Source organism: Pelobates fuscus, chromosome 2 (assembly GCF_036172605.1).
Source record: "Pelobates fuscus isolate aPelFus1 chromosome 2, aPelFus1.pri, whole genome shotgun sequence".
NCBI classification, from domain to species: Eukaryota; Metazoa; Chordata; class Amphibia; order Anura; family Pelobatidae; genus Pelobates; species Pelobates fuscus.
The window spans coordinates 203273850-203293019 of NC_086318.1; the positions used below are offsets into that span (position 1 = coordinate 203273850).

At 43.1% G+C, this 19170-nt stretch overlaps 1 protein-coding gene across 2 annotated transcripts in view; it reads right to left on the reverse strand.

Annotated features, from left to right (window-relative positions):
• The window catches only part of EPM2A (EPM2A glucan phosphatase, laforin), a 49567-nt gene extending 36939 nt beyond the window's left edge, over positions 1 to 12628 (reverse strand). For both annotated transcript variants that reach the window (XR_010086542.1, XM_063441158.1), the window contains exon 1: positions 12527 to 12628. The gene's annotated coding sequence lies outside the window, so the exon portion shown is untranslated. The remainder of the gene's footprint in view (positions 1 to 12526) is intronic.
• Positions 12629 to 19170: the final 6542 nt, after the last annotated feature.

The following is a 19170-nucleotide window of genomic DNA, read 5'->3' on the forward strand; positions in this document are numbered from 1 at the left end:
AGCAAAAGTGTGTTTGTGTGTAATACACATATATATATATATATATATATATATATATATACACATACATACATACCAACCCCCATTTAAAATCAGGTTTACTGTCAAAATGTAGACTTTCAGCTGTTTGAAATGAACAAATCAAACAAAAGCAATTGAAATAACTAAATACAATGAATGCTTCAAATGGGTTCCCCAAATTCAACTGAAAATACAACTTATAATGACTTCTCCAGTCTCAAATGTATGCAACCCCTTAATGACAAGCATGTAGAACACTCTTTTGTTGTTATGACCTGCTGCACATAGCTTCAGGCAGTGTTCAATGCGACCATTTTGACTTCCATATGTTGCAGGTTTCCGGTGCCTGAGGATGCAAAGCAGCTCTAAAGCAAGCATGTCAAACTCACGGCCCACAATGGACATCTTTGCGGCCCGGCGAACTGCGACTACATGCTTGGTGTTAAAGTAGAGTAGGTACCTGCTTTCTCCACATTGCATGTGCCTACTCTGCTAAAATGTACCCGGCTGGAGAGGAAGCAGGACACTGGCAGCATCGAGGGAGCTCAGTCTTCCTACTCCTCACTGCTCCCTTGCAGGCATTACTAAACTGCGTGCGAGGGAGCAGGAAGGAGATGTCCAGACAGAAGATCCCCACTGGACCCCAGGGAACAAAGTGAGTGTATGCAACAATGTGTGTGTCTGTCTGTCTGTGAGGGAGTGTGTGTCTGTCAGGGAGTGTGTGGGTGTGTGTCAGTGAGTATGTGCTATAGAAAGTAAGCTCGCTTGAGCAGGGTCCTCTTCAACCTATCGTTCCTGTAAGTTTTCTTGTAATTGTCCTATAGTTTTTTTTTCTTGTAATTGTTTATAGTTAAATCTCCCCTCTCATAATATTGTAAAGCGCTACGGAATTTGTTGGCGCTATATAAACGGCGATAATAATAATAATGTGTGTGTCAGTGTTTGTGTCTGTCTGTCTGTGTGTGTGTGTGTGTGTGTCGGTCAGTAAGTGTGTGTATGTCTGTTAGTGTGTGTATGTCAGTGTGTCTGTGTCGGTCTGTGTTGCGACGGTGTAGTACCTGGAGGTGCACAGAGGCACACAACGCCACGTCACATTCCGACGTGACTTCGATGTGCTCCACCTTCACAGGGTTTCAAGAAGTAGAGGGAGGATCAGCTTTGGCACAGGATGCGGACGGCACCATTTGGGATATACTCCGGAGTCGCATTCTGGCACCAGCAATGTCAGTGGAGTCTGCTTGTTGGCTAGAGGGGGGTGTTGGTATTTATTAGAGGGGGGAGGGGGAACTGGGATTTAGTAGAGGGGGGTTCTGTAGTTTAGTATAGGGGGATGCTGTTTTTTTTTTTTGTTTTTATATACTGTACTTTTCAAAATAAAGCTAAGTTTCTATGAAAATTTGAAAAGTTTATTTTTTTTTGCAGCCCACAGACTTAAACCTTGTTTATTTGGCCCGTGCCAGACTTTGAATTTTGACATGCTTGCTCTAAAGCACCACCAAGTCATAACCATTCTTAATTGGTAGTCCAGTGGGAGCTAAGGAGACACCCTATAAAACCATGGACATGGGGGGTAGGAATGTATTCTGCCTTTTTTTTTTCGTTTATAATAGTATATTATATTTTAATATGATTTTATATTGCTACACTTTTTGGGTCCCTGAAGAAGTTCCACTTAGGGCCCAAACGCGTAGGAACACCCATTTTTATGTATTTGTTTTTTATTTATACTTGTTTATGTAAATAAATACCTACCTTTCTGAAGAAATTTGGAGTCTGGCTTTCCTTGGCATGTAGAAATTGCTGCCACAAGTGGAAGAGACTTGAAGAGGCCCCCAGTATTCTAAAGGCAGGCACCTTAAGGCGATATTACCATCTACAATCTAGTGAGTATATTTCTGTATGGGCCATATTCATGTGCTCTACTGTATTACACTATATTAGTGTTCTTTTTGTGTAGATTCACAGTTGCATCCTCTTTATATTGTGCTTGAGACAACACCTGTTTTGCATATTTCAACAGATTTCTCACTGTGCCCGCTACCGTTGTACCAGTGATTTATGTGTTCCCTAAAATACATAAATTACTGGTAAATCCACCAGGTAGACCGATAGCTGTTGGAATAGGATCTTTATTATCTCTCTAGGCGAAATTTTCGGATCTGTTGATCAGGCCGTTTATACCGAAAATAAAAAAAAGATACTACGGATGTGCTCCAGAAATTGGGGACAGTAAGTGATGTTGAAGATATACTGCTAGTTACGTTTGATGGTACCAGTCTGTATACCTCAATCCCTCAAGAAGGAGGTATGAGTTGGCATTTCAATCACTGGGCTTCGAAGGGGTTCCTCTTTTATTTTTATTACAACTTCTAAGATTGGTTATAACGGAAAACTACTTCCTGTTTGGTGAGGAATTTTTTATTCAGACCAGGGGGACTCTTCCATGGGTTCCAATGTGGCACCCATATACGCTGGCATTTATATGGCCCAATTAGAAGAAGATATCATCTATAAAAACGAATTGTTTAAAAAATATGTGAGGAATTGGTGGCAATATAAAGATGACGTGCTAGTGTTGTGGGATGGATTGGAACCCTTGGAAGAATATTTTAGCTTTTGAATGAATGTTCTGGTACAACCAAATTCGCCAAGTCTGTCGATAGGGTCTCCATTCCCTTTTTGGATATCCTTATAACCAAACATAATATGAAATTAACAACCAGTATATACAGGAAACCCTTAGTCAGAAATACTTTTCTCCATTTTGAAAGTTTTCACACCCCTCAAGTTTTAAGGCACTTCCCAACAGTCAATACATGAGGGTCAAAAGATTAGTTTCTCAAGCTGATCTTGTTGACCAGCACCTAGAAGAAATGACTAAAAGATTCATGGCTCGTGGGTACCCTACAACCCTTTTACAAAACCAATTGGTCTATGTTCAAGTACTGGATAGACAAAGGATGTTCTCTCTTAAGCAAAGACAAAAGGCTAAAATGTATTTCACGTTTTAGTACATCTTCATTTGAAATTAAAACAATTATAGATAAATACTGGCACATATTATTAGATTGTCATCAAAACATTGAGGAATTTAGAAATAAACCTATGTTGGTGAACAAACGTGCTCTATATTTGCGCAACAATCTTATCAAAGCTGAATTGCTGATTGCCCTAAGTTCGGGTACCCAGAAAAAGGGTAACTTTCCATGCTATAATTGCATATGCTGCAATTCTATGATTAAAGGTCAATTTTTCTTTCATCCACACAGTGGCAAAAAATATCAGATTAAACCGTTTGTTACATGTGCCACATCTCATGTGATTTACATCCTGAAACAGACCACCCAGAAAAGGAAAGAAATTTTCTAAGCACAAATTCCCAGATTTTACTAGTAACATGACGTAAAGTCATGATTTTATTAAAGACACGGAGGCGAGTATTATGCATAACTCTTTCTTTATTTCCACAGCAGCAAATAGAGGAATATAAATATTATCAAAATGAAAGAAAAAAACTGTATAGGCACACAGGCAACCAATCACATAACAGAGAAAGTAACTATATAAGTCCTGTGTCTCCCACAATCCCCCTCTTTCTTGCGAAACCGAAGACCAGGTAAGAAGAACGATATCCCACTTGACCAGAACAGGAAAACGGGAACAACGCGATAACTTCAAGCTAAAAAAGACAGAAAAATATGGTAATTTCCAAACTCGAAACTGCAGACTTACCAAGTATAATCGTCGGGAGTCATAGACAAAAACTGAACTCTGAAAAATAGAAAAATATAATTAATAATCAGCATAAAACTGCATAAGCCATACTTAATGACATAAAGACAGACCAAATTGCAACATACCTGAAGAGTCCAATAGCATCTCACATCTAAGTCCCACACCGGGAGGGTGGGAGGGAATAATACTCGCCTCCGTGTCTTTAATAAAATCATGACTTTACGTCATGTTACTAGTAAAATCTGGGAATTTTATTAAAGACACGGAGGCTCATATTATGCAAGTTCAAAGCTGTGCTATCACCCGAGATGCGATGTGTTCAATTGGTCTGAAATAGAATTCCCGAAAGGTCGATTCTCGAGACCAATCCGCCGCTCGCATAATGTTTTCCAGATGACATCCGACCGTAGATGCTTTCGAGGCCATCGCACCTTGCACCGAATGAGGCGTAAATACAGAGGTGTCTATACCCGCTGAAGATAACAGCCAACATACCCAGCGAAGGTGTTGAAACCGGCCGGTGAGGCGATTTAAAGGATATGAACAGGGCATGCAGTTCGGATGAACGAAGGGATCGTGTAACGTTTGGGTAAGCCTTAAGGCAATCCACCGGACAGAGCGCCGGACAGCCTGAAAACCTAGGGTATGTAAACGACTTGGATGCAGACTTAGTCCTCCTGGATATGTCACAAGTAACGCCTTCCGGAGTGAAGGTAATGGCATCCCAATCTAGGGCCCTGACGTCGGAGACCCTCTTGCAAGAAATCAAACAGAGTAGCATCACTAGTTTGGATGGCAATTGCTTGAGAGTCAGATCCTGGTTAGGGTACCATGATGATAGGAGCTGCAACATCACGTTGACATCCCAAAAGGCAGAAAAACGAGGCGGAGGGGGACGAGCAAGGCGAATACCCTTGAGAAGGCGACATACAAAAGGATGCCTGCCGACAGGTGAACCGTCCAAACCCTTGTGACCGGCCGAAATAGCCGAGCCGGAAAGGTTGATCGTGCGGTATGCCTTGCCCGAGTCAAACAGGAACGTGAGGAACTCCAGGATCAAATGTAGAGGGGCAGATACGGGATCCATTGCCCGTTCCATGCACCAACCAGACCACGATCTCCATGAAGCTCTATAAGCTGCTCGTGTACCCGGAGCCCAGGTGTTATCGAGGAGCAGGAGAGTTGTCCGTGGAACGTCTGGGACAAACCGAAGGTCCCCTGAAAGGAACCATGCTATCAGGGGTAACTGGTGCTGCAACACCAGCTCGTGCGAGTTCCCATCCGGATACAGAAGGAGGTCCTGGAAGATCGGTATCAAATCGAGGGTAGTCTATTGACAACTCCATCAAGCGAGGGAACCATGGTCGAGACCTCCACAGAGGGGTGACTAGTGCCAGACAGCAGTCGTGGCGAACCAATTTCGAGATTGTGCGTGTGATCATGTTTAATGGGGAAAAGGCGTATTGATGGCCCCGTGGCCATTCCTGGAGAAAGGCATCAGTCGCTACCGCTGCCGGGTCCGGCCTCCAACTGTAGAACTTCGGCAGCTGAGTGTTCAGTCGCGATGCGAATAGATCCATCCTGAATTTCCCCCACAACTTGTCCAGGCTCTGGAACACCGAAGCGTGTAAGCGCAAATCCCCAGAGTCTCTTAAGTGTCTGGAATTCCAATCCGCTCCCGAATTGTCCAGACCCGGGATGTGCTCCGCCGTCGCTGAGACGTTGTTGTAGAGGCAGAACTGCCAGAAATATTTTGCTAGAATCGCCAACATCTTGGATTTTGTACCCCCTAGGTGAACTGCCGACACGTTATCCATCTTGAGAAGAACGCAGCAATTCGCCCGTCCTGGGGTAAGGCTGCGGATCGCGAAGGCCCCTGCCAGGAGCTCCAAGCAGTTGATGTGTAACGACTTGTCCATGTCGGACCATCTGCCGCCTGTGGAAGCGTCGCCACAACGAGCACCCCAACCGTGTAAGCTGGCATCGGACTCTATCACCACATCCGGGATGGAACCGAAAATGGCTCTCCCGTTCCATGTCTCCATGTGTGCCAACCACCACACCAACTCGTCTCTGGACTCCGCGTCCAAGCGTATCCGAGATTCGTAGGAGTGACCCGACGGAAGGTGTGACCCTTTGAGCCGCTGGAGGGCTCGGTAATGTAGCGGGCCCGGGAAAATCGCCTGAATAGAGGCTGCGAGAAGGCCAATAATTCTCGCCAGTTGCCTGATGGACAAGTCCGAGACACGAAGAGCCCTTCGAATTTCCTTCTGGATGGCTTTTACTTTGGATCCCGGTAAGAATAGAAATTGTTGGACGGAATCCACTTTGAAGTCCAGAAACTCTATGGACTGGGTGGCGTTCAGGACCGACTTGTACCAGTTGATCAGAAATCCCAACCTTTGCAAAAGGCTGGTCGTCCATTCCAGGTGCAGCAGGAGATCCTCTTTTGATTGGGACAAAATCAAAATGTCGTCCAGGTAAATAATGAGGCGAACCCCCCGGGTTCGGAGGAACGCCACCACAGGCTTCATGAGCTTGGTGAAGCACCAAGGAGCCGAGGAGAGACCGAATGGTAGGCAGGTGAAGCGCCAACGTCGCCCATGCCATGTGAAATGGAGATAATCCCTGTATTCGGACGCGATGGGCACCGTAAAGTAAGCGTCCTTCAGGTCCAACTTGGCCAGCCAGTCCGACTGACGTAGAAGGTCTCTGAGGCAGTGTATACCTTCCATCTGGAAGTGTTGGTAACGGAGGAAAGCGTTGAGAGGGTGAAGATTTATCACAGGGCGAACCCCGCCCCCTTTCTTTGGCACCAGGAACAAATTGCTCGTAAAGCCTCTGGCAGCGAACGGCAATTCCTCTATTGCGCCCTTGGACAACATTTCCCCGACTTCCGCGGAAATCATCTCGTCCTGATCTGGTGGAAGAGACAGCTCCCTGGGGGGATAAAACTGGACAGGCATGGAAACGAACTCCAGACGATATGCCCTTACGCATTGCAGTACCCAAGCATCTGAGGTAAAACAAGGCCAGCCTCCCCGTTACCCGTACCTGAGCGAGAGGGGAAGAAAGGGTACTCACCGTAAGGACGTCTGCTGGGAGCGCCACCGCGGGGGTATCTGGAGCCCCAAGCCCTGCCCCTGGCTGGAAAGAAGGTGGGGGTTCTCGGGTCTTGGAATCCTCGTGAGGGAAAGAAGGAACCTCTGGCCGCACGGAACGTGCCTCGGAAACCACGGCCGGGTGGACGATTCCTACTAAGCCCGGCCCCTCCGAAAACCTTGGGCGCGAACGAGCGTTTCATGTTCGCTTGCGCCTTATCAATCGCCGTAAAGGTCTTTACATAAGAGCCCATCTCCTTAACAAAGGAGGTGCCGAACAGCAAGCCCTCCTCAGCTGGGTCAGGTTCTGCCACTGTCATAGCGGCCAATTTAGGGTCGATCTTTAGGAGGATCGCTTTACGCCTCTCGGAGGACATAGCTGTATTAGCATTCCCCAGCAGGCATATAGCCCGTTGGACCCATCCAATGGCCACGTCCACATCTAAAACTGAGTCCCCAGTTCTGGCGGCATCGAGAAGCTCGTATAGCTTCGACAGGGGCCCTAAAGTATCCAGGATCTTGTCCTGGCATCCTTTCAGGGAGTGGTCAAGACCCTTCTTGGGTTTCCAGTCCGACTTATTGAGGAACTGGGCAATCTGGGGGTCAATGTCTGGGGTCTTACCGGCTGCGCCCAGGAGGGAAGGTCTCGGGCATTCGGCGCGCAGTTTATTGCGGCCTTCTTTGGAAAGTGGGGTGCGAATACGCTTAGCCACATATTGGGCAATATGATCCGGGGGGACCCATTCAGCGGACCGGGGATGGCGAAGGTTGTCTGGGTCGAACAGGGGGTTACCCTGTGGGTCAAAAATCGCTTTGGTATCCCCAGAGAACAGGGTTGACTGAATTACCTTTACCTTCCATAAGCTCAACACATCATCTCACAACTCAAATTTCAAATCATTGACACGGTTCAAGTAAACTTGAAATGGGGAGATAGACAAAAAAGGTTGCTACTAAGAGAAGCTTTTTGGATAAGGAAACTAGACAATTAAATCAGGAATATGACCTCATCACTTCTATTTAACTTGTTTTTAATTTTCAATTGTTATTGGTTTTAACTTTAGAAGAGATTATTAATACATGTTCTTTTCTTCCATTTATTACTGAGTATTCACAAGTTGGTGTGCTGTTGCTGGTGATGGATACACCGTTCTCATTTCTGATTACTCTTGCATTAGTCTTGCATGTGTTTAATAATATTTGGATAATGATTTAACAAATGTGTTGATTACGCAATGCTTCACTTTAATCATGTCACATATATTATGCATGTTTTTAGTCACTTGTACTACTATAAAAAGCAATTCTTTGGGTGTGTTTATTAACTTGAAAAATACCTATTAGATCGAATAGTTGTTCTGTGTTACTGGTTTCCAATAAAAATTGCCACTAAAAGAACCTTGGAAGTGCCTGGACCTTTTTAGTTTTTTCCTATATTATTGGGATCTGGGTGCTGGGTCCTGGTGTCAGGATACTAGTTGATCCAGACGCAAAACTGTAACAGACCTAGGACTAGAGGTAACGTCTTACCAGACCTTAAAATGGCCGGACTTAACGTACCAGAGAATAGTCAGAATACTTGCCGAGGTCGGGGACACAACAATGAGGGAAAGCCAAAAGTCAAGGATACCAGAATGCAGGTAAGTCAAACAAAGCCAAAGTCAATAACCAGAAATAAACGCTCAGGGACACACTCTTGGATAACCTATTAAGGGAAACCACGACAGGGCATTGAGGAAAATGAAAAAGGAGTTTAAATAAGCCTTTTTTAGATTCGATTGGCCGTACCCGGCCTTTGACCCCAGAACATGTGTGCGCGTCCTTTGCGTGACATCACACGCAAGCCGACGTCGTCAATACCGTGGGCGGACGTGGGGTTACAAATGGGAATGGATCCGCAGCGGCCAGCATCCTTAAACATGCTGCAGGAGTCAGATACACCGGCACAGGGCTGCTGAGTAGCACCTCTGTTAATGCCAGAAAGGCATAAAGAGGAGAAAGTGGGACTAGAGAAAGTCCCTAAGGTGGAGAGTTAAAATGAAAGATGGGGAGTCCCTACCTTTTAATAATCCTAAGGGGAAACAAAATAAAGAGGGAATCGGACACTAGCTGCTTCTATATAGTGCCGAGGTATTTAGGGTCAGTCCTCTCTACTCAGCATTTGCTAAGGTCAATTTGGGACCTTGTGTGTCCCTCTTTAGAGGCTTCTCCCTTCTCTGCACTATAAGGGTTCTGGTTAGGGGGAGCTATAGGGACTCTGGTTATAGTTGGCACTAGTGTTTTCCACATAGTGCCGAGGTACTTAGGGTCAGTCCTCTCTACTCAGCGTTCCTGCTAAGATTCACATTGGGACCCTTGAGTGTCCCCCTGTAGAGGATTCTCCCTTCACTGCTCCTCCGTCCATAGCAGCAAGTTTTCCCTACTACCTCAGATCCCTTGACAAGGGTTCTGGTTAAGGGGGAGCCTTTCAAGCTAAGGACATAGTCAGGTAGCCTTCCCATTTATAGGGGCACCTGTGATACTATTTGCCCCTTGATTGCTGGCACACTCCTAACCCTTGTTCTACCTGTCCGATTCCCTCTTTTTTTTGTTTCCCCTTAGGATTATTAAAAGGTAGGGACTCCCCATCTTTCATTTTAACTCTCCACCTTAGGGACTTTCTCTAGTCCCACTTTCTCCTCTTTATCTATTTACAATTAAGGGTTATTCCCTTCTGGGAGAGTTATTGCAGGGCATTTTTGACACTAATCCACCGGTTAATATTTTGACCTCTGTATAAGTGCCATAACCCATCTAATGCCAGAAAGGCATTTCTCATTAAAGGACACCACAAGGTGAGGATGAACATGTGACACCTGGTCCAGCTGCACGCTGGCTCTCAATAAAATTGTTTGACTGCGTGCAGTTCCTTTCTCATGTAAGAATGTAGTATTTATTTAAGCAGACACTATAGGCTCCAAAATTATTATATAACGCAGTGTTAGGCAGCCATCAAGTCTGAGCTGGTTTGTCAGTGGCCGAGCCGAGTGTCAGCTGATGGCTCTTAGCCAATCAACTCTGCTTAAACCGAATATGAGTTGATATGATAATGCCCAACAAAAAGGTCAGCAGGTGCCCTAAAGTAGGTGTGAAACTGTTCAAAAACAATGGCCACCTATATTTTATTCAATATTGCCGTTGAGACCAACTAGAAGCTCGTTAAAAGATGCTACGGTCTCCTCATCCTGCAAATACAATAAATCGCACTCACAATGTAATATACTGCAGTTTTCAGAATATAGGACGCAATGTGGAGGTAACTCTGTTTTGCTTTTTCTGCAACTGCATATATGGTGTGTGAGAAATCCTTACCAACACTGTGGTATGTGTATGAAAAACACAGAAAGAAACAGTGCAAAGAAAATACTGATAAATTGCTGCTGAATAGTGCCTATTTTCCAAAATGATATACTGTTTTATTCTTTTGTAATAGCAGGCTGCAAAAGTATCACAAATGAGATAAAGGCGCAGGAAAATGTAAAAGGTTATTCCATGCAAAATGACCACTCAACAATCATTCGAAGTGGTCATGTCTGGTTGTGAAGCGTTTCAGTTGAAATACTGCACATATAGAGCTATAGCCAGGGCCGGAGTAAGAGCCCATTGGGCCTGGTGCTGACAATTATGATGTGCCTAATTATAGAATCTTATCGACAGAAAAGACTAAAACAGTTACACCTCCCAAGCGTCTTCTATCTGGTGGAGGTGGTGCTGGAAGGAAACTCACAGAATATAGCTATTAGAAAACACCTAATCTAGCTAATCTCTCGCTTTCATATTTTATGTAAATCCATACCCCCTAACAGCAGTGTCCAATGAAGCAGGATTTTGGGTGGGAGGGCTAAAAGGGTGGGCCACTGATGTGAATCAAGTAACCAGAAAAACATTTAGAAGGACAAACATGCCCAAAAAGGGGGAGGGGAGGTGTCTTCACAAAGAATTAGACGTTGAGCATGGCATGAATGCACCTCAGGCTGTCTGCCAATCGTGCAGGATGACCAACCAAGGGCATAATGTGCAGACAGCACCCTGAGCTTGGCATAAATGTGCCTAATGATGCGCTAGCTCTTTACAGGGACTGTACCCTAGCACTTGCTGGTTCACTCCTCTCCTAACCTTCGTACTAGCAGGCAGAAGCTCCTGTTGTACAGTCTGGGATAGAGAAAAGGTGTATGTAGTGAGTGTAGAAAAAAGGGAACATGCCACAGTGTTAGAGAGAATGAAGCAGCAAGAGCATTTGCATAGTGCGCAAAGTCAGCTTTACGTTAACTAATTTCATGGTCAGCCAGTCCACACAAGTTCTGTTCTCATAGATCCCTTTTAAGTTTCCATACATAAGCAAAAGCATGTGAAGAGTAGTAAAATAAATAAAAAAGGGTCCTTATGTTAATCCGGCCCTGGCTATAACTCCACCTGTAACTCCACCTCTGGCAGCGACATTACATCTAATGGCTAATATTTAATCTGTGTATATTTGTTTTCTATTGTCAGCATACATAGCATGCTTTTGACAGAGAAGAAATGTGCCACCCAAGTTCTCCCTGAACCGAAAAGCCCCGAGGTCCCATCCCAGCATTAAGGGGGGAGTAATGTTAGTGGAGGAGCTGCAAGAAGAACTTTGCCTTGGATCGCAGATCTGTTTTTTTTTTATCGTTCTTGTTTTTTTGAGGGGTGGCTACCATGTCCTTATAGGTTTTTAGTTGGATTACCTCTTTGATATACAGAAATAATTGTTCATAAATGCTTCGTATCATGTCTGTAATTAAGCCAAAATACAGGGTATTTTTTTTATTTAAAGAAACACTCCAAACACCCTAACCACTACAGCCATTGTAGTAGCTATGGTGGCAGGAGTGCCTCGGTGTTATCCCACAGTAAGATGACAAACTTATCAAAATGTTTGACAACCTACCTAGATAAACAGCAGCATCCTCTGCATTCAGTCTGCTCCTGCAGAAGAAGCCAAATACTGGGGTAGAATAAAGCACAAATGTTGCAAGAGTGCGCTTCTTGGCTATGTAGATCAATCAGGATTCTCATGTTGGAGAAGACCGAATGCAGGGGAAGGAGCTGGCAGCGTGACCCATGTAAGATGTCGAACCATGCTAAAACGATTTGACATCTTACCATGGGACAGGGACAGTGTACGCATGGCACCACAAGTTCTGTAGTGTCCTGTAGCATTTAGGGTCCTTGGAATGTTGGTTTAAAGAGTTAGTGCAAGACCAAATATTTTATGTTACGCAGTGGTTATGGTTTGCAAGATATCCAAATCAAGCTTGAGATGTGGCTCTGAAACAACAGAAAATAAATTATAAATCAAGAAATGAATCAAACAATAAATTGTAAAATCAATCTAAACTAATTCCTTAAATATTTTCCACGAATATATTTCAACAAAGATATACTATAATTACAATTTACAAATTCTGGACTAATTGGGGGGGGGGAAGTGTGTCCCCAGTACCCTCTGCCCAAAAAATGTAATGTGGATTTTTCCGATATCATTGACACATTCTGATCAAAGCATTTATGTAAAATGTGTAAAGAGAAACTCCCAGCCAATATTACAACACCATGCACCCGCAAACAGTCAGAGATCTAATACATGTATCCATGGAGTGACTGACCTGCGGCTCGGTACAGGCGATGCACAGGGTTAATGGGAGTAGCAGTCCCTGTAGCTCAGCGCAGGAGGTCGCAGCGATGGCTAACACACTGACATTCACACAACGTGCTTCACAGGCAATACCGTACTATTCGCTAACTACACCTTGACAAGCCAATCACAGCCCGCGTTTCATATTGCACTGTCAGCGAGAGCTGCTATGTGGCTGTTGATTGGCCGCAGTGGTAATAAACTCGCCTACGAAAAATCTTATAGCCCCGCCCACCGCCTGCGCATAGTATTTATATACGAAGCAGGGTAGAACGTGTAGTGACGTCAGTACAGCATGTGACTCCGAACCTGCCATGCTTTTGGTGTCCTCTTGCTGTGTGTAGTGATGATGGTGCGGAGGGAGCTGGGGGGAGTGCAGTGAGTGCAGGCTGTTGGTTAGTGGCAGCTCAGGATCCTGCATTGTACACGGCAGGGCTGGAACAGTTGAGGATGCTCAATGTAAATCTAGTTTGTTTTTGCAATAAATTACCCATGTGTGAGCTAAAGTCCTGAGATACATATGGGAGTACATTAATTAGAGAGCTGCACACAGTGTGCTGTATGGTGGGATCACAAATAATACTTCTTCCAATGGCACTGTGTCTTGTGGGGGCTTTACCTTTTCTGCAGTGATTTCCCAAGGTGACACTATTTGGTGGTGGCCATGGGGAGTGCTCTCCCTGGTGGAGTCATCATGTCACATATCCCACCGAGCTCCATCTCTGTGAGGGAGTAATAACAGAAACCCATGTTTCTGCCGTAGAAGCAGTTTCCTGATACTCTATTAACAGTTAACCACTCCCTCTAGAATGTAAGCTCATTGAGCAGGGCCCTCCACCTCTCTGTTCCTGTACGTCCAGTTGACTGGTTACAATTACATGTCTGTTAGTCCACCCATTGTACATCGCTACGGAATCCGATGGCGCTATATAAAAATTTTTATAATAATAACAGGGCTCATTCATTGTTCATTGTCAAAGTCATCAAAGTCACTGAGATATTTTCTCTTGCCCATTTTCCCTGCTTCCAACACTTGAAATTCAAGAGCTGACTGTTCTCTTGACAGATGCCATTCTAATGATATAAATCAATTTTATCCACTTCACCTGCCAATGGTTTTAATGTTGGCTGATCAGTGTAGTTAAAGGAATTACTTATGTGGACATTACAGGAGTAGTCTCACTACAAAAATTACCTAAATTAACTAAACAAGAACATGTTGCATATGGCATATTCAAAAGAGAATAGTAGGCTCTTAAATGTGTTGTTAAAAGAATCTGTGTATCTTGGATTGCACAGCATATGAATGTTGTGTAGGTTATGTTCTTTTTATTGCTCTTACATTTGCATTTAGTAGATCACTGATGTTCTCTCATTATAATTATACTACTCTCCTGACAGACATAGTTACATCTTGTGTAAGATGTAAACAACCACTTCCATATTTCTTCTCTGCTTGCTACAAGTCAAGAGTTTTTAGGGGTCTTTAAACTGACATATAATGCATTAAGCATTGCTGTTACTCTTGAAGCAATAAACATGAACATCTGTGACCAGAGTGTGATAGCTTTACCTGTCAATTCTGCAATATTTGTGATTTTTGTTTTCTCATTTTCAAAACATTGAATTATGATGGATTAACTACTGAATTCCTAAATTAGGCCAAAGTAGATGAGTTGCAAAAGAGTTTATTTGGGCCTAAATTTTACAAAGTAATTATCAAACACAGTTTCCAGCTTCATAAATTAAGCCCTTATTAGTGCTTAATAAAATAGCTTCATAAAATATACATTGTTTAATTATTATTGTTTTATGTAAATATTACTTTTGCCAGATAAACATAGAATATTCAGGTATTGCTACATCAGGTCATTTATTGTTGTGTCTTAATTTAATTACATAGATAGGTATTATTATATTATATTATAGTAAGTTAGTGTTATGTAGTGCTCTGTACCAGAAGTGTATCTAGGTTACACCCAGAGTAGAAATGTATGTTAGCACTCTTCTCCTTCTCCCAAAAAGTAGACATTTTTTTGTGTCACTCAGCTACCCCTCAAACTCACCGCCAAAGGGCCCGCAAGGGATCTGTGGAGCCAGTGCAAAATGATCCCAGCAGCAACCTCACTGTCCATTCTGCTGCACAATAAGCAGCATATGAGGAGATCAGTTACCTACCACCCAAGTGGCTCCTGCTAGCAATATCCTGGTATGCAAGTGCTCTGTGCAACCCCTTGCTGCCTCTAATCTGGGAAGCACTGCCTCCAAGTTAACATGCCACTTCTTTGTACCCCTTAATTCCCAATAACATTTTCATGATATCTAGACCAGGTGATTGGGGGAGGTCATGGAATACATTTTACTTGGGTAGGTCATGGAATAATTCCTGTATTAATTAAAAGAATACTTTAAGCTGTTTTAGTGAATAGATCATGCCTCACTGCTCAATTCTCTGCCATTTAGTAGTTAAATTTCTTATGGTTTTGTTTTGGTTTTTTCCAAATTTTAAAGCGGTTATTATTTTCAATGCACAGGGATTGAATTCTCCTCAAAAAAGATTAGGCGATATGTTATACAGAAAAAAAACGTGAATGTTTGTTGTCTTCAAGAGACACATCTGAAAGATGAAGGCATTAAAGGTTTATTTAGTGGGGGCAGAGCCAAGCCTTCCAGACGAACCTCAAAATAATTTTTAGTAATTTTACTGACCAAAATCGACTTTTTCATAATAGAAACACATATCTGGGAGCTCTAGATTACTAAAGATCTACTTGAAGCAGATGCGCCAGTGTTTGGCGATTCCAGACGCAGTCAGAGTCGCAGCTTACTACACATGGGCAGGAGGGAGGCTGCCAATCCCACTTCTCTTGGGCTCACTACTCTTTGTGGAGACCACCGGAGCACCCCTGCTACCCCTCGGATGACATTATAGGGTGCAAACACAAGAGGCAATACTACACAGAGAGGCCTACACTGACATTAGACTGTCCTTTGAGCAACCAGCACCGTGTAACCTGCCAAGGTGGCGCATGAATCTCGGAGCAAGTCTGAGGCCTCGAACGATTCAAATGAGGAGGGGGAATCATGTACCTCACCTCACCTTGGCAGAGTGTATCATCAATCTGACTCCATTGAGGACTCAGCTCCCTCAACAAAAGGTAACGTCAAGAGATTGCTGTTGGACCTCTTGCTTGTCTGAAAGGCCGACGTGCAGGAGACTCAAGCTGAAATAGGTGTCTTAAACCAGAAAGTGAAAACTGTGGAGGACAGGGAGGATACGCAAGAAAGTCAACTTAAAGACAGTAAGTATCGATTGGAGTGTCACGCTACATAAGCTAGACATCTACATAGGATGGTAATCTCACTAGAGTCCCGTCACCAGCATCGGAACATAAATCTACAATGCATACCTGAAAAGGTAGGTGTAGAAGAAATATTGTCATTTGTTCACTGAATGATTTCCTCCATGGGCATCCAATGTGGTGCAGTTACCCCATCTATTCTGTCCACTTTCAAAGCACGCAAATCAGCTGCAGCACCAGCAGACGCACCCAGAGACATTATTGCAACTACCAGTGACATTATGGTGAGAACCGCTATAATGAACAGACCAAGGGGACGTTTCAGGCTCACACAATATCCATATATATATAGTATTCCCTTTTCAGTCCTTACAGAAAAAAGACAACTGGTAGTAATAGCCAGAAAACTCTCTGGCGGTTGCACATGGCACCGAAATACTCATCTTGTCCTCCTCTGATAACCTAGAAACACTCATTTAGAAACTGGACCTCATGGAGGGAAATTCCAGGTAGACATGATCTAAAAGAAAAAGGATCCTGGAGAGAGAGAGGACTCATGAAGCAATTAATCATACACAAGCACCGATATATTACTATGCTGTCATTAAATGAGGATGTTGCCTTTCTTTATTTCTCTCTTCTATGGCTCTGAGGCTTGGACTTCATGCCTAGGGGTATACCATCTATCTATCTATATATTGTGACAAAAGTACTCCTTTACCTTGGTACCTTGTCCTGGGATTGGGGTGTTACACACAGTCTTTTCAGGCTTTAGAGACACTTCACACGCTGGATGAGGTAAATTAACTTGCTCTTTTATTGAGGTTCCAAAATAAATGCACAGTAAGGTATAAAGGTAACAAAAAATATATAAAACAAAAGCCTTGCTCTTCTGAGCACTAACTAAACAAAATAATCAGCTAACTGGGTTGGATGGCTTGTCCATTTCCCAACATAAACATAAGCATAAACATAAACAACCTTACTGTTTCAGGGTTTTCAGCTCTCTGTTTCCACTCACAGAAACCAAACACAATCTCCCTCCTTCCTTGGCAGGGGAGTACTTAATAGCACTGGTAATTGACAATCCTTTTCAGGTGAGTTAAATTAGGATTCAAACTCTGGAACTGGACTTCTCACCTGTAGGTTACAAGCAACTTCCAAAATGTGGAGTGGAGCACTGGCCCACCCTACTCTCCAAGTACTCCACCCCAGGGCCCAAATATACACATATTTAAAGTGCAACATTCATTATAACATTACACATTTCCCTGGGGCTAATTACACAAAGTAGGAACCTTGCAAAATCTGGGGAGGTATATAGATTCCCTCCAGCACAATTCCTTGCTTTCGGTCACAATATATATATATATATATATATATATATATATATATATATATATATATATACACACACAAACCAGTGCACTCTCTTATTAACTAAATAGTGATTTCAAATCCTAAATAGTACTATGTAAAAACACCTCTCCTAGGTAAAAAAATAATGGGGGTTTGGTTACATTATATGATCATACATTGCATAAGCCTGCCAACTGCATCAAAGTACCCCATTCTTGGCAGGTCCTACTCTAGCAGCCTAATGCTTGCTCTTATGAGATTAATCCACTTACTTGGGAAATGCTTCCTTACTGGGACTCTCTGCAAGTCAAGGCTAAATAGGATCCTGGAATCCAGGGTCCTATTTAGCCTTGACTTGCAGAGTCCCAGTAAGGAAGCATTATTTTTTACCTAGGTGAGGTGTTTTTACATAGTACTATTTAGGATTTGAAATCACTATTTAGTTAATAAGCGAGTGCACTGGTTTGTGTATTTTTTTGTATTTTGGTCCCAGTAGCATCCTATAATATATGCATGTTTAGGTGAGTGCAGCCCTCCTGACTTTGTATATAAATATATAGATATAGACATATATATATATATATATATATATATATATATATATATATATATATATATATATATAGTAAATGAAAAAGCACTCCACAGGATTTTTTTCAAGTGTGTAATACGAAATCAACATTTCAACCCTCCTGGGTCTTTATCAAGATTGAATCTTAATATAATAACAATAACCCAGTCTCCACTGAAGCCGTTCTGGCAATCACTGCTGCACTTACCTCTGACCCAAAGTCGAATTCCAGCAGCAACTCTAATACCAAGCCTCACCAAAATGGCGGATGGGCCTAATCCAGCCTCGCAAGGCCTTTACTTTTACCATAATGCAACGCTCAGATGCTACATTCCAGAAGTTCTTGAAAGAATATCGGCATGCCTTGCAGCCTCAGCGGCCACACCGCATGAGGGCAGCCGCAGGCCTAGTGCTCCAGAGACGGGTGGTACCACTCAAGGCTCCTTGACTCCGCAAGCTCCTTCCTTCCTTAATCTATGCCATCCCAGGCCAAGAGTCTCAAGAGGCTATGCCTCTAAGCATCGACCACATAGGCCGAAGATCAACCACAGTCAGCTGCATTGGCTATCTGGATCTAACGACTGCCCCCAGAAGGGGATAAACTTGGCACCCATTGGACTCCAAGTTCGTGGCATGAAGATGCCCACTCTCTCTCTGGCCTGGGGCTGGAGGGGATCCCCACTCTGGTGCAGCTCTGTGGATACTCCCAAGCACTCTCAAAGCTGCGTCCTACCATGGCTTGCTCTGGAGATCGGCTGACACGGACTCTGAGCCCGCCGCCTGAGCCACACTAATGTCTCATGTTGGCAAATACTGCATAGCTAGCATCGCTAGATGAATGGCACAATGAATTATCACTATTATTTAGTTTTAACCTTTGTTTCCCCTTTTTCTTACTATCTCATCCAATGCAGTGAGTTAGCAATGTACAATGATTCAGTGGCAAAAGCGCATATTTCTTTCACATGTCTGAAAAGCTTTAATTCTTGCATTAACCAAGCTTGTTACACCTTCTTGATATTCTATTATAAAATGTGCAGTGTTCTCCCATGACATATTAAGCTATACTACGTCAATAACTCTTAAATACATTCCGGCTAAAATGTTAAAAAAAAAAAAAAAAAAAAAAAGATTTTAAATCAAAAGGTTTTGCCATAATGATCTCTAATATCATTAAATATGAATTGATATTTAACCCCTTAAGGACACAACTTCATAATATTTCCATCATGTGTCCTTAAGGGGATAAACAGAAGGATGATAAAGGCAGATATTTATTTATTATCTGCAAATTGGATGATGAAGTATTTTCCTTATTAAATATATACTCTACTAATATGAAACAAATACACTTTATTAACGGTGTCTTGGAAAAAGTTCAAT